Source organism: Acanthopagrus latus, chromosome 5 (genome assembly GCF_904848185.1).
Source record: "Acanthopagrus latus isolate v.2019 chromosome 5, fAcaLat1.1, whole genome shotgun sequence".
Taxonomy (NCBI): Eukaryota; Metazoa; Chordata; class Actinopteri; order Spariformes; family Sparidae; genus Acanthopagrus; species Acanthopagrus latus.
The window spans coordinates 9752514-9763839 of NC_051043.1; the positions used below are offsets into that span (position 1 = coordinate 9752514).

Consider the following 11326-nt stretch of genomic DNA (forward strand, 5'->3'; position numbering starts at 1 on the left):
ATGATGATGTTGGTATGTTTTTGAGGTGTTTCCCCAGTGTCCTCCTGTCAGTCTAAACCCACAGACAATTTATAATCATATGGATGCTGTTATAATGTGTAGTGATTGAGATCCTGACCCACCAAACATCCTAGAAAGTAACAAATTCACCTTTTTTGCGCTAAATTACATAATTAAATAATCGTCATCAGCAAACTGGAAGCTGTCTGACTTTGTCACTCGCGGGATGGAGGCTGGAGGAAAGTTCACTCTAGTCTCGGTCGGGAGGCCATTGCAGAGATTTATTTTCATCACAAACACTTGGTGAATAGGACGGACAGGGGGGCAGGTGGGAGGACAGACGCTTCTCCACATATAAAGTTGGTATTTTTTTCCTCATATAAGTTCCCAAAGACATTTACAGTTACTTTTGATTGGTTATGTAAAGTTGCTTTGTGGGACATTCCTCTTTATTAAGTCATATGATGGACCCATGTAGTTAACCGACCATCCGATCAACCCGCCCTCGATACACGCAGCCGGCTTATCCATTTGCACACTAGTTCAGTTCGCCAATAATGCGGCCCCGATGCTACCTCCAGAGGCCAATCAGTGCCGGAGCTAAATTTCACCCCTCGCTGTCTCCGAGAGATTCACGCTGAGACAGAGGCGGAGATTCGTCGCGGGATCACTGCATCCAACGGGCAGTGTGAATGGGGCTACTGTGTTTGGCGTGTTGACATTTAATGTCCCTAACAACTTCAGCAGTCTCATTAAGCCACTTGCTAGTAACTGCTATGTTTAAGACATTTAAGTGCTTATAAAGAAAGTGTAGGACATTAAAATCCTCAGCCTTATTTCAGGCATTTAAACGAAAACCAATGTTAAAAATTCATAGACTTTGAAATGTGGGAACCGAATGTGAAATTATGCTAACCGATTTCCGGGTTTAAGGATTACAAACTATACATGAAACTATAAAAACAGCAAAAAAGGATACACAAGACATGCTCTGCTTGTGTTTGCACTGTTTAGCCTCAGTGAGCGGGTAGCATCATAGTGTGAAACCCTTTACCTCACACACACAGCACCAATTGATTTTGGATAAACTGGATCATATTTTATGTAGAACATGTTTTCAGGTTTTCATTCTAATGTCCTCCGGCAGCTCTGTCTCAACTCTCTATGAATTACAGAGTTTCCTGAAAGCAGCCTGAAACTTTAGCGCACTGAAGCTACGAGTTAGCACTGCTAGCTAGCTCCACCTGGAGCAGCTGCGGGTGGACTGCATGTGTACGCACACCTATCACAGCGGCCTCAACAGACATCACGACCGAGGTGAAGAGATGGAAGAGCAACCTGAGAAGAAAACAGAGATAACAGTCGAGCAAGACTCAAGTCTTTTACTTTTTTGTCATGGACGACAGCTCTGCTAATTAAAAGGCTGCAGGACAGAAGCAGAGCTGGACTTGCTGCCGCTGAATAGTAAGTAATATTAGCTAGCTTGCGAAGTCATGTTTCTTCTGCTGTTTCAAGTGCTTGATGTGTGGTGTTATCAACAAAGTTGGCAGCTCAGTAGTTTTTGAGAGTAAGCCTGGACGTACATTAGGCTGGCAGCGTGTCTACGGTGTCATCGTCTCTGGTTCAGGTTACGTGAGCTTGTTGTGATGATACTGTTTGTTCTGCGGCACTTGGACTGCTGCTTGGTAAAGAAAATGCCTGAGCATGCCTGTTTACTTCAAGACATGTTGTTATTATTATTGGGACATATTATTGTTATGACGTGCTGAGTTTTGTTCGTAGTTGGCATGTAACGTTACATTACATCTGGGAAATTGTCACAGAAACCTGGGATTTGTATTTAAAACAGTTTAAATGTCTGGCGACTCCTGTAAGACTGTGTTGCATATCCAAATAGCAATATTGCCTCAGTCAACAGTTATTGCAACAAAATGTGCCTTGAAAAAATGTTGTTGACGTGACTGAATTTTGAAGCCTTGATGTCAATTAATTTGACTACACCTCCATCTCTTAAGCTCCGCTGGCATGATGTGAGCCTCTTCAGCGGATAACCTGCCAAAGACACCGGTCACGACACTGTGAAGCTGAAAGGGTGAGTGTGTGGGCAATTTAATGTGTTTGTGTCCTTTGTAGATATACCCTATATTTATAATACATATTTTATCTTGCATAAAAGAAGGAGTCTGTGTCGATACGATTTTGTTTTGGAATAAGCGATGGATGGATTTGTCAAATAACTGTCTACAATGCACAGAGATTCATCTTGCAGACGTTGCTTCGCTCATGCACAATCTGATATGGCCAGTGATGGAATATATATAAAAGTCAATTTACTCTCAAGTACTTGGGTTTTTTGGGTATGTATACTTTACTTTAGTATTTCCATTTTCTGCCACTTTATAATTCCACTCCATTACATTTTGGAGGCAATATTGGACTTTTTACTCCACTACATATAGTTACAAGTGCATTCTGCATCAGAGCCAAAGAATGTCTGATGAGGCCAATAATCTGGTCACCCATGGAATATAAATAATATACATACATGTAAATGTATGTGTAATCTACTTCAACTTGTACATTTGACACGTACAATTTAATATTAGGTACTTTATTATGTGTATGGGTGACTTACCCAAGCAATATTTTCACACAATATCTTTACTTTTACTCAAGTGTGACTCTGGGGTACTTTTTTAAACACTGGATGTGGATATAACACTGGGTTGGTATTGTTAGCAGAACGTCACAACAGAGAGAAAGGGAGAAGTTGCTCCTTTGTAGACTTGGTCAACATTGTGAAATGTTTTATTTGAATCCTAACCGTCTTTTTCTAGAACTAACTTTTTTTGTTCACCAAACCTCACCAAACTGCAACAGGAAACTGCAAAAAACAAACAAAAATAAATACATGAGAATGATAAGTGAATTAAGTGTAAAATGATGAAAATGAAAAACAATATGTTCCAAATTAGGAAACATGTCCCAGTCGCCTGTGTGGGAGTCTTGTATTTTCCAGCTTGATGGATAAGTTTATATGTGTCTTCCTTTGCAGACACAATCACGCCTTACTCACTCAAACGGTGTCAAAAGTCTGTCTGCAAATATGGAGATTTGTAAAATAAAATGAAATGAATGCTAAAGTGACAGCATGTTTGCAAGAACGAGACAAACGTCATTGCCATGGTAGCAACGGTATTAAATAAATAAATGTCCGGGCCTACAGTGTAATTGCCCATCAGCGTCTGGAACATTGCACAATTATGAAATCCGTCCAACAAAGACCATTCTGTAGTTTTAAACCAGAGACCAATCATATTACATACGGAGCTAGTATGGAAATTGTGATGGCCTCATGCAAAGATATGAATAGTAGGACCATAATAGTTGTGGCTTTGCCTGAATGATCCCTTTTGAACCAACAGTTGGTTATAGCATTGCCTTTAAATCGCTTTAGCTGTCCGCCACTGTCAGACAAAAAAGAGAGCTGCCTACTTTGAGTGTTTTGGTCAAGATATAATGTGTTTCACAGGTGTAGGAGTCTTGGGGTAATTGGTAATGGGCAGCGGCAACGGGGGCCCCTGTGTGCCACCTGGAGAATCACACTTTCCCAGCCAACCTCCTAACACACACACACACACACACCCACACACACACACACAGAGAGAGAGAGAGACACACGGACATGCATACACAGTAGTCACAGAAGGATGTTCCTTGAAAGCAGAAAGGGAGAAAACTGGCTCTCAATGTGGATATATAAATAGTCCTCACACAGCACAACATGTTCTGTTTTGATGTAATTATGGAGCAGGAAGAGCCTGGTTTAGCGCTTTTGGGCAACCGTTGTGGGGTCTTTAACAAGGGATTTGGTGAGGAAAACGGTTGCACCTGGCCGTGCTTGGTATGTTTTGGAATATGGAGGAAAAGGAAAGAAAAGACGGAGATGTAAAGCGGTCGAGAAAGTGAAACTGGCATAAACCGAGAGGGGGTGAGAGAGTGAGACACCCTCTCTAACACACACCACACACACACACAGTTAGAGACACACACAGTTAGAGGCACATGCACACATGCACTTGCCGTTGCAAGGAACACCTGGACTTGATGACTTAAATGTTCTGTAAAGTGGAAAACAAAGAGGACAGGGGGCAGACACGAGCTGGGGCATGAAGCAGATACTTTATAATCTCATGCAAACGGATCATTTAGGCCCCCCACACCAGTTGGTTTCACTCGCCAACATGTTGGATTGATTCAATTTATACAAATCCCCTGAGAACGATCGGCTTGTTAACAGAAGTTAAGGAGACAGACATTTCATTGGCAGGCTTTGCCTGTTTTTTCATACAGGCGAATAGAGGATAAAATGAGGTAATGCTCACTATGCTGAGAAGAAAGAAAAAAGGCTGAACTGATGAGCAAAACTTTGTTCAGGTATCCATAGTGACAGAGCGCAATATCATTTTAATGTGACCCAGAGTTTCACTGTCCTACACAGTATGATCACTGTGTTTATCAAACTAGATGGTGGCAGGATTAGACGCAGGAGTACGGGCGCCAAACACAAGGGGGAGCACTTATCCTTTCCCTGTGGCTGCGCTGCCTGCCGTCACTTCAGAGCAAAGCAATCTTTTCCAGTCCATTGTTCCCTCTTATAAATCATCAAGTCCTGAATGTGTGTGCCTAAATGTGTGTGTGAAAGTATACAGAGCACAATCTATCAGCACAATCAACCTAATCACACCCACCCACCCACACACACACACACACACACACACACACACACACACACACACACACACACACACACACACACACACACACACACAGTGTGTATCTAGATTATTTAAAAAAGCAACATTATACCTTGACAAACTTAAACTTCTGATTTTAAGCCCAAAATCTGATGCTGAAAAAAAGTGTTTTTTTTTATTTTTTATTATTATTTATTTATTTTTTACGAAAAGCAAACACAACTCACAACACACTGAATTGAAAAGCTGTAACCTTTTCAGGACATGTAAGGCAACTGTAGTAATTCCAAAACACAATGGAGCTCAACACGCTCCCTCTTAACACTTGTTCAGGCCTGTGGCACTGAATGATTTGAATTCTTACTCTGGTGAGTTTCCCCCCTCTGTGAATTAATTAGTCTTTGCCAAAGCGGGCCACATTTGTCATTCGAATTTATGCTAATGAGTGCCGAGGTCTCGTGGAAGAGCTGATAGGCCGGAGCAGCTGCTCTGTCCTTGCGGGGCCTAACTGTCTCCCCCTTTTTAACTGCTCCATCTCTCTGTCTACTCCTCAGTCTGGCTCCTCATCCCATTTCTCTCTTTCAGGTTTTGTCTGCCTCTCTGCCCCCTCCCCCTTCTCCCCTGTTCTCTCTCCTTTCAGCTCCTTCTCTCTCTCTCTCTCTCTCTCTCTCTCTCTCTCTCTCTGTCTGTCTCTCTCTCTCTCTCTCTCTCTCTCTCTCTCTCCTCCTTGTCTCTCCTCCTGTGGCCTTATCATCCCACCTCCCCCTTTTCTTCAACCTCCCGCTGGTCCTGGGCTCCATGACCTGTCAGTGGAGAGGAGACTGCCCGTGTCCCAGGCTGATAAGGCAGCTAATTATCCAACACTTCACACACCAGGGGAAGTGGATCGGCAAACAGACAGCCACACACATGCAGAGCTATATGGGCTGCAAAAACACTGTCAGACATATGCATGGACCCCTCGGATACAACAAGTTACAACACAAGATAGATAGCAGGACAGCAAATCATTATAGAAATGAATCTAAACATTTACTCAAGTCTGCCTCATGTCCGGCATCACACGCAAGCAAATAAATTCAAAGGCAAACTAGGAGACCACAGAATTTGGTTGAGGCTTAAAAAGAATAAAGGTGGGGGCAAAAAACAGGGTTCAAACCAAAGATGTTTGGACATAAATACCCTAAGAAAGACAGAGAAAAGCACAGAGAGGCCCCTCCTCTCCACTTTTGTATTATACTGTTGTAAGTGAAAGCTGGTTGAAAAGTCAGTGGCATATCTTGGCAGCAATTTCAGGAGCTGAGCACTCCAATCCAGCCTCCCAGGCTCCCCATTTGATGGAGTAGAAATAAGCACTTTGGTGCTCTTTCTGCGATGTTCAAATGCACCATTGGAGGAGAGAGAGGTCCACATTCTGTAATGTTCTATTTTGAAGTTTGCTTCAAGTAGTGGCCAAGTGGTTGAGACATTATGTTAGAGGACAATCCAACCCTGCAATATTATGCATTTACCTTTTTTCCCCTGCCATTTAGCAAATAAAACACTGTTTTTCTGCCCTGTTCTTTTACTGTGGTGTTTTTTTTTTGTGGGGTACATTATAGAATGCAACATAGCATAGGATTGGGTCTATCTTGATTCATTGTGATCAATTACATTAACTACAGCCTGTGTGAACAGTTTTTTCTCTGATAATAACCTATTTCATGCTGGTGTGGTTTCAAAGCTTCTCCTCGAGAAATTATAGTGACCAAGAGAAGAGGATGAAAGTTGAACTAGTAAATGTACGCTGTTTGATAAGACAGCTTTTCACTGCTGAAGAACTGAAGTCAAACTATCACATGGAGCAAAATTCATTTACTGTAGAGCTTCTAATTGGCTTAGCATGGAATACTGAGCAGACACCATATTTATACTTTTTAGACTTAATCAAATTACATTGGGAACTTTACGTGTTTATCACATCATTCCCAACACCCTAGAGTGTCTTCAGTAATTTGGCTCAGATACATTCCACCTACTCAAAGAGGAGAGTGAGGACTAATGTCATTTCGAGGGGATTATTGTGATCTTTCAACACATCTTTGGGGGGTTAAGCATGTTGTTAAAGAGAGGAGGGGAAGAGCAAGAAAAGTGATAAAACCCAACCATAGAGTCTCTGTTTTAACTTTCACATTTTCTCCCCTCTCTCTCTTCCGATCTCTCTCATTTCCTCCCTCACAGCACCAAAAGCCATATTATGTGCTTGTCAAGATGGATAAACCCCTCAGCCAAACGTTCAGATGAAAACAAATAAGTAGGAGACGTTCATGTAATCGCTTCTGCCAGAGAAAGGCTTTAAGAAGAACATAAACACTTTCTGGAAATGTGCCTCGCATGTACTAATTCCCTCACGCTTTTGTTTGAGTCTCATTCAACTTCAGGACCATTTCATACTGCGCCATGATGAGATGTCACCATTGGAGACACGCTTAAAACTACTTTGCAACACGGTTAGCAGCGCCGAACAAAAATATGAGATCATATTACCTTGCTGCTTGTAAAACTGTCATGATTTTATTCTGGGGAATTAAGAAAAGAATTCTTTAATTAACCTGGCTGCGATTACAAATGTGGAAATGAGAAAAAAAATTGGTAGGCTGCCACTACTTTTTAAAATGATCAAACTCAGAGTGCCTGTTATCAGGTCACGGAGGCTCTTTGTTTGCAGTGCTGTGTTTTTTCTATTGGATGGCTAGGCCCTTTCACATGAGAAAAGTCCCCCAACTGTCACTGCACTCCCACTATCTTTCCAGCCAAGCCCTCTAGGAAAGTTCCCATGGTGGTCCTTGGACAGCACACAGACGAGTGCTCCAACTGCCTCAGTCGGACAGGGAGTTTGCCGTGGATGTCACTCTATAGCGTGACTTCAAATTCTGGTAGAGGATGGAAATTAAAAATATTGCCCCACTGTTTGCAAAGTGCTGCTTTTAAAGGGTAACTCGCAAATTTTACATGTTATAAAAATGTGTTCACAGGTCTTGCAGGGTGCGACCTCATATGTCTAAAAAATAGTATAAAACCTTTTGTGACTCTTGAGGAAGCTGCATGTGATCTGATAAAGTGCCTCCAGCGATGTCACTTAGAGTTGTATGATTGCATTGTGGGTATTATAGGCGCCAGGTTTTGGCAAGCAGTCTTTGCACTCATATAACACTGTTGGAGTCATTATGGACAGTTTTAAAAGAAGCAATCAAAATCACTATTATTTACTCAAGTACTGTACATTTTTGAGGTACTTTTACTTGAGTATTTCCATTTTTTGCTACTTCATACTTTTTTATACTTTAGACTCCAATATGTTTCAGAGGCAAAATTTTGACTTTTTCTCCAATACATTTCTGTGCTAACTTCAGTACTTTGCAAATTCCCTTCTAAATCAAGAGCCAAAGCCTTTACTACTGTTTCCTCATGGCAAGTAGCAGTAGTACTCCCCAAGACTTGTAAAAACAGCTTAATGTGTCAAACTGGTTGGATTTAACCTTGAAAATGTCAAAACATTTTGTCTTGTGTGTGTCTTTAAGCATGAATTATAAATATTACTGAAGAAAAGGCTGAGTGAGCATATTTTGTCTCAATTTTGAATTGTAAAAAAAAAAAAAAAAAAAGTATCAGATTAGCATGACCAGCTAGCTTCAGTGCATTTTTAAGTTGCACACCTTTCTCCTTTGTCCCTGTTACCCTGCGCATAATTCAAAGATTGTCTTATACAGCAACACGGTTGTACAGAAATAGCAGTCATGAGCGGTGGAAAGAGAGAGACGGGGGGAGAGAGAGAGAGTGAGAGAGAAGATGGCTTGGTGAGATGAGAAAAAAAAAAAAAAACAGTGACCAAAAGGATGTTGAAAAGTTTAAGAGGAAAAGCTCTCCTCTGGTAAAATATTAAAGTGATAGGACACGCAACTTTCCCAACAACTTCCCTGGGTTTCTAAAACTCCCTTAGTGTAGCAGCAATACAGAGAGTCGATTTCTCTCCTGAAACTAAAAGCTCTCTTGCCGTGCCTCACTGCTCACAATTAAAGCTTTTAAAGCAATGTCTGTTTCGGCTAAATGTCACATCTATATCAACAAAACCAATAAACCTTACATGACTTTTAACGCTAAATCTACAATCGTTTTCTGTTTACATAGTGAAATGGAGCAGCTCGAGAATCGATTTCTCCTCAGCAGTCACACGTCTTAAAAGAAAAATAAGTCCATGTGATGTGGTCGGAATGTTAAGGGAAACCGTAAAGCCATGCGATGGGTAAATCCCAAAAACTAACACTCGGCTTTTTAAAAGGGAGCATTGAGAAGTCCGCGCCTTGGACTCGCTTGATTTCAAAGTGATGTAATACACACAGAGCACAAATAGCAACTGGATGAAGGGCTGTGGCCATGACCTCTCTGTCTAGGGAACTCATTTTCATAGTAACTAAACACCAGCGAAATGTCTTCCCTGGAATGAGCCAAGCCAGAGAGCCGACCATCCAATAAAAGGGACAGGGGTACGTAAATATGCTGAACAGGAAATGATATTGGGGATGTAAAATGAAACTTCAGAAACCTGTACTGATGACCTCTTCAATTTCCTCTGAACGACATTTCATCCATCACTTATTAATTTATTGAGACACATTTGTTGAAATAAAAAAAACTTATCCTATATGTCTCTCAGTGCAATTTTATGGTGCTCATAAAAAGCTTTCCGTTGAGCTTTGATCCATCGGCACAGAGAAGCTGTTTTTACTGAATCTCACATTACCTGTGGTTAATAACATAAAAAAAAATACAACAAAATTATATTGTCATGCACTGAAAGCAGATCACGATGGAACATTTACTATGATTCAATTCAGTTCAATTACTCCTCAATAGGACGGCCAAAGGAATTGAGCTGTGGACAGTCATGTAAGCCTGGTTTTAGGCCTGTGGCGTGTTAACTAAAAAGCAGACAGACCATGTCAAGCCTGTGGGCCAGCTGGCAGGGCTCTAGTGTTTGTGTAGCGCTCGTTGGGATGTCAGGGATAGAGTGGGCTGGAGGGGGCTGGAGGGGCTACAGGAGGACCAGGCCTCCTCCAGACTTGGCTGCTCTGACTAAATGGACCAGATCAATCACATTGGACGGCCCTGTGACAGTGAGTTAAGGTTCTGCGGCACGGCACAGCGTTTTTGGACACAACGGTCCTCGGCAAGGCTAGCTGGCTGGCTGGCAGAAGCGTGCAACCGTTCCTCTCGCTTTCCTTGGGCTCACCAAGCAGATGGCGATGGCAAGGACGGAGGCGACAAGCCTGCCGTCAATCCCAAGCCCCCATCCATCCAGAGACAAGTGATGAGCGAGATTAGGGTGTGGGAGATGTGGAGAAGGATGGAGTGGATGGTGTGGATGGAGGGTGGACTTGTGTCAGCCAGGTCTGGGCTGGATCACACACAGCTGGGCAGGGCTGGCCTGGCCTGAGGCTGGATCTATGAGGCGTGGTGCCGGATAGTGGTTTGGGGATACAGTGGCAAAGGAGGTCCCAGACAGTGGTGCAGTATGGTAACATGTCTGAGGTCTGCCTGGCACCGTTTCTGTCGGAATGTGTGTGTGTGTGTGTGTGTGTGTGTGTGTGTGTGTGTGTGTGTGTGTGTGTGTGTGTTTGTGTGTGTGTGTGTGTGTGTGTGTGTGTGTGTGTGTGTCCCTAGAGGTTGTGCCAGCTCTGTGTTTGGTGGCATTCAGAGATGGGCCAGGGCTAGCCTCATGCTGAGACACTCAAGAGGCAGAGTTGGAGGAAAATATGACCTACATTGCCATAAGGGAGAGAGAATGCTTAGCTTTCACAATATACAGAAAAGCAATATGAATATGTGTACAAAAACTGTACAACACATACAGATTCATCTCAAAGAAATTCTTTATTTGAATTCCCGAGCAGCCCACATTTTCCAAAATACATATTTACTGGAGGAGACTTTTTTCTGTGCTATCATATTTAAGGTCTACTCTGGAAGAAAAAAACATGTTAGAGAGTCTGACCTGATTTTCAACAGGCATCTGAAGAAAAGATCCATTGAACTTCATGGTTTACACAGAGTAAATAATACCATATAGCAGGATGCAGTTATACCAGATAGCCTCCCTTGGTACGTACCCTGGCAAGCTTGAAATCCATACAGTTATAAGGTGCATGTAAAACGCCATGGGCGTTTTTCTCTTAATCCAGATTTGATCTGATTTTTTTTATTGTGTTACAAAAACTGTGTGTGGTGGTGTTGGTGGAGGGGAGGAGGAGGGGTATTGGCTTGTCACACTGCTTTGTTTACTTGCTGACAATGAATCCTCCCACTTATTTCCATGCAAGTGGCAAAAGAGTCTTTTTTTTCTTTTTTCTTTCCTGAGAAGCCAAATTTCAAAGCTCTGAAATCTGCAATATACATCACTGTGCAAGAGGCTTTGCTGTATTCACTGATTTTTCCATAATAATGTCGTCTGAATTGATTTTAATTATTATTCAATCCATCTGTATCAAGAGGAATCTAATCCATCTATTGAGCATCCATCATTCCTTTCATTG

The 11326-nt window shown here is 42.1% G+C and overlaps 1 long non-coding RNA gene across 1 annotated transcript; it reads left to right on the plus strand.

Moving 5' to 3' along the window:
• The first annotated feature begins 666 nt into the window (after positions 1 to 666).
• On the plus strand, positions 667 to 6318 carry LOC119020265. Its single transcript, XR_005075257.1, has 3 exons — positions 667 to 1464; positions 2016 to 2092; positions 5343 to 6318. It is a non-coding gene; the product is annotated as an uncharacterized LOC119020265 (long non-coding RNA).
• The last annotated feature ends 5008 nt before the right edge of the window (positions 6319 to 11326 follow it).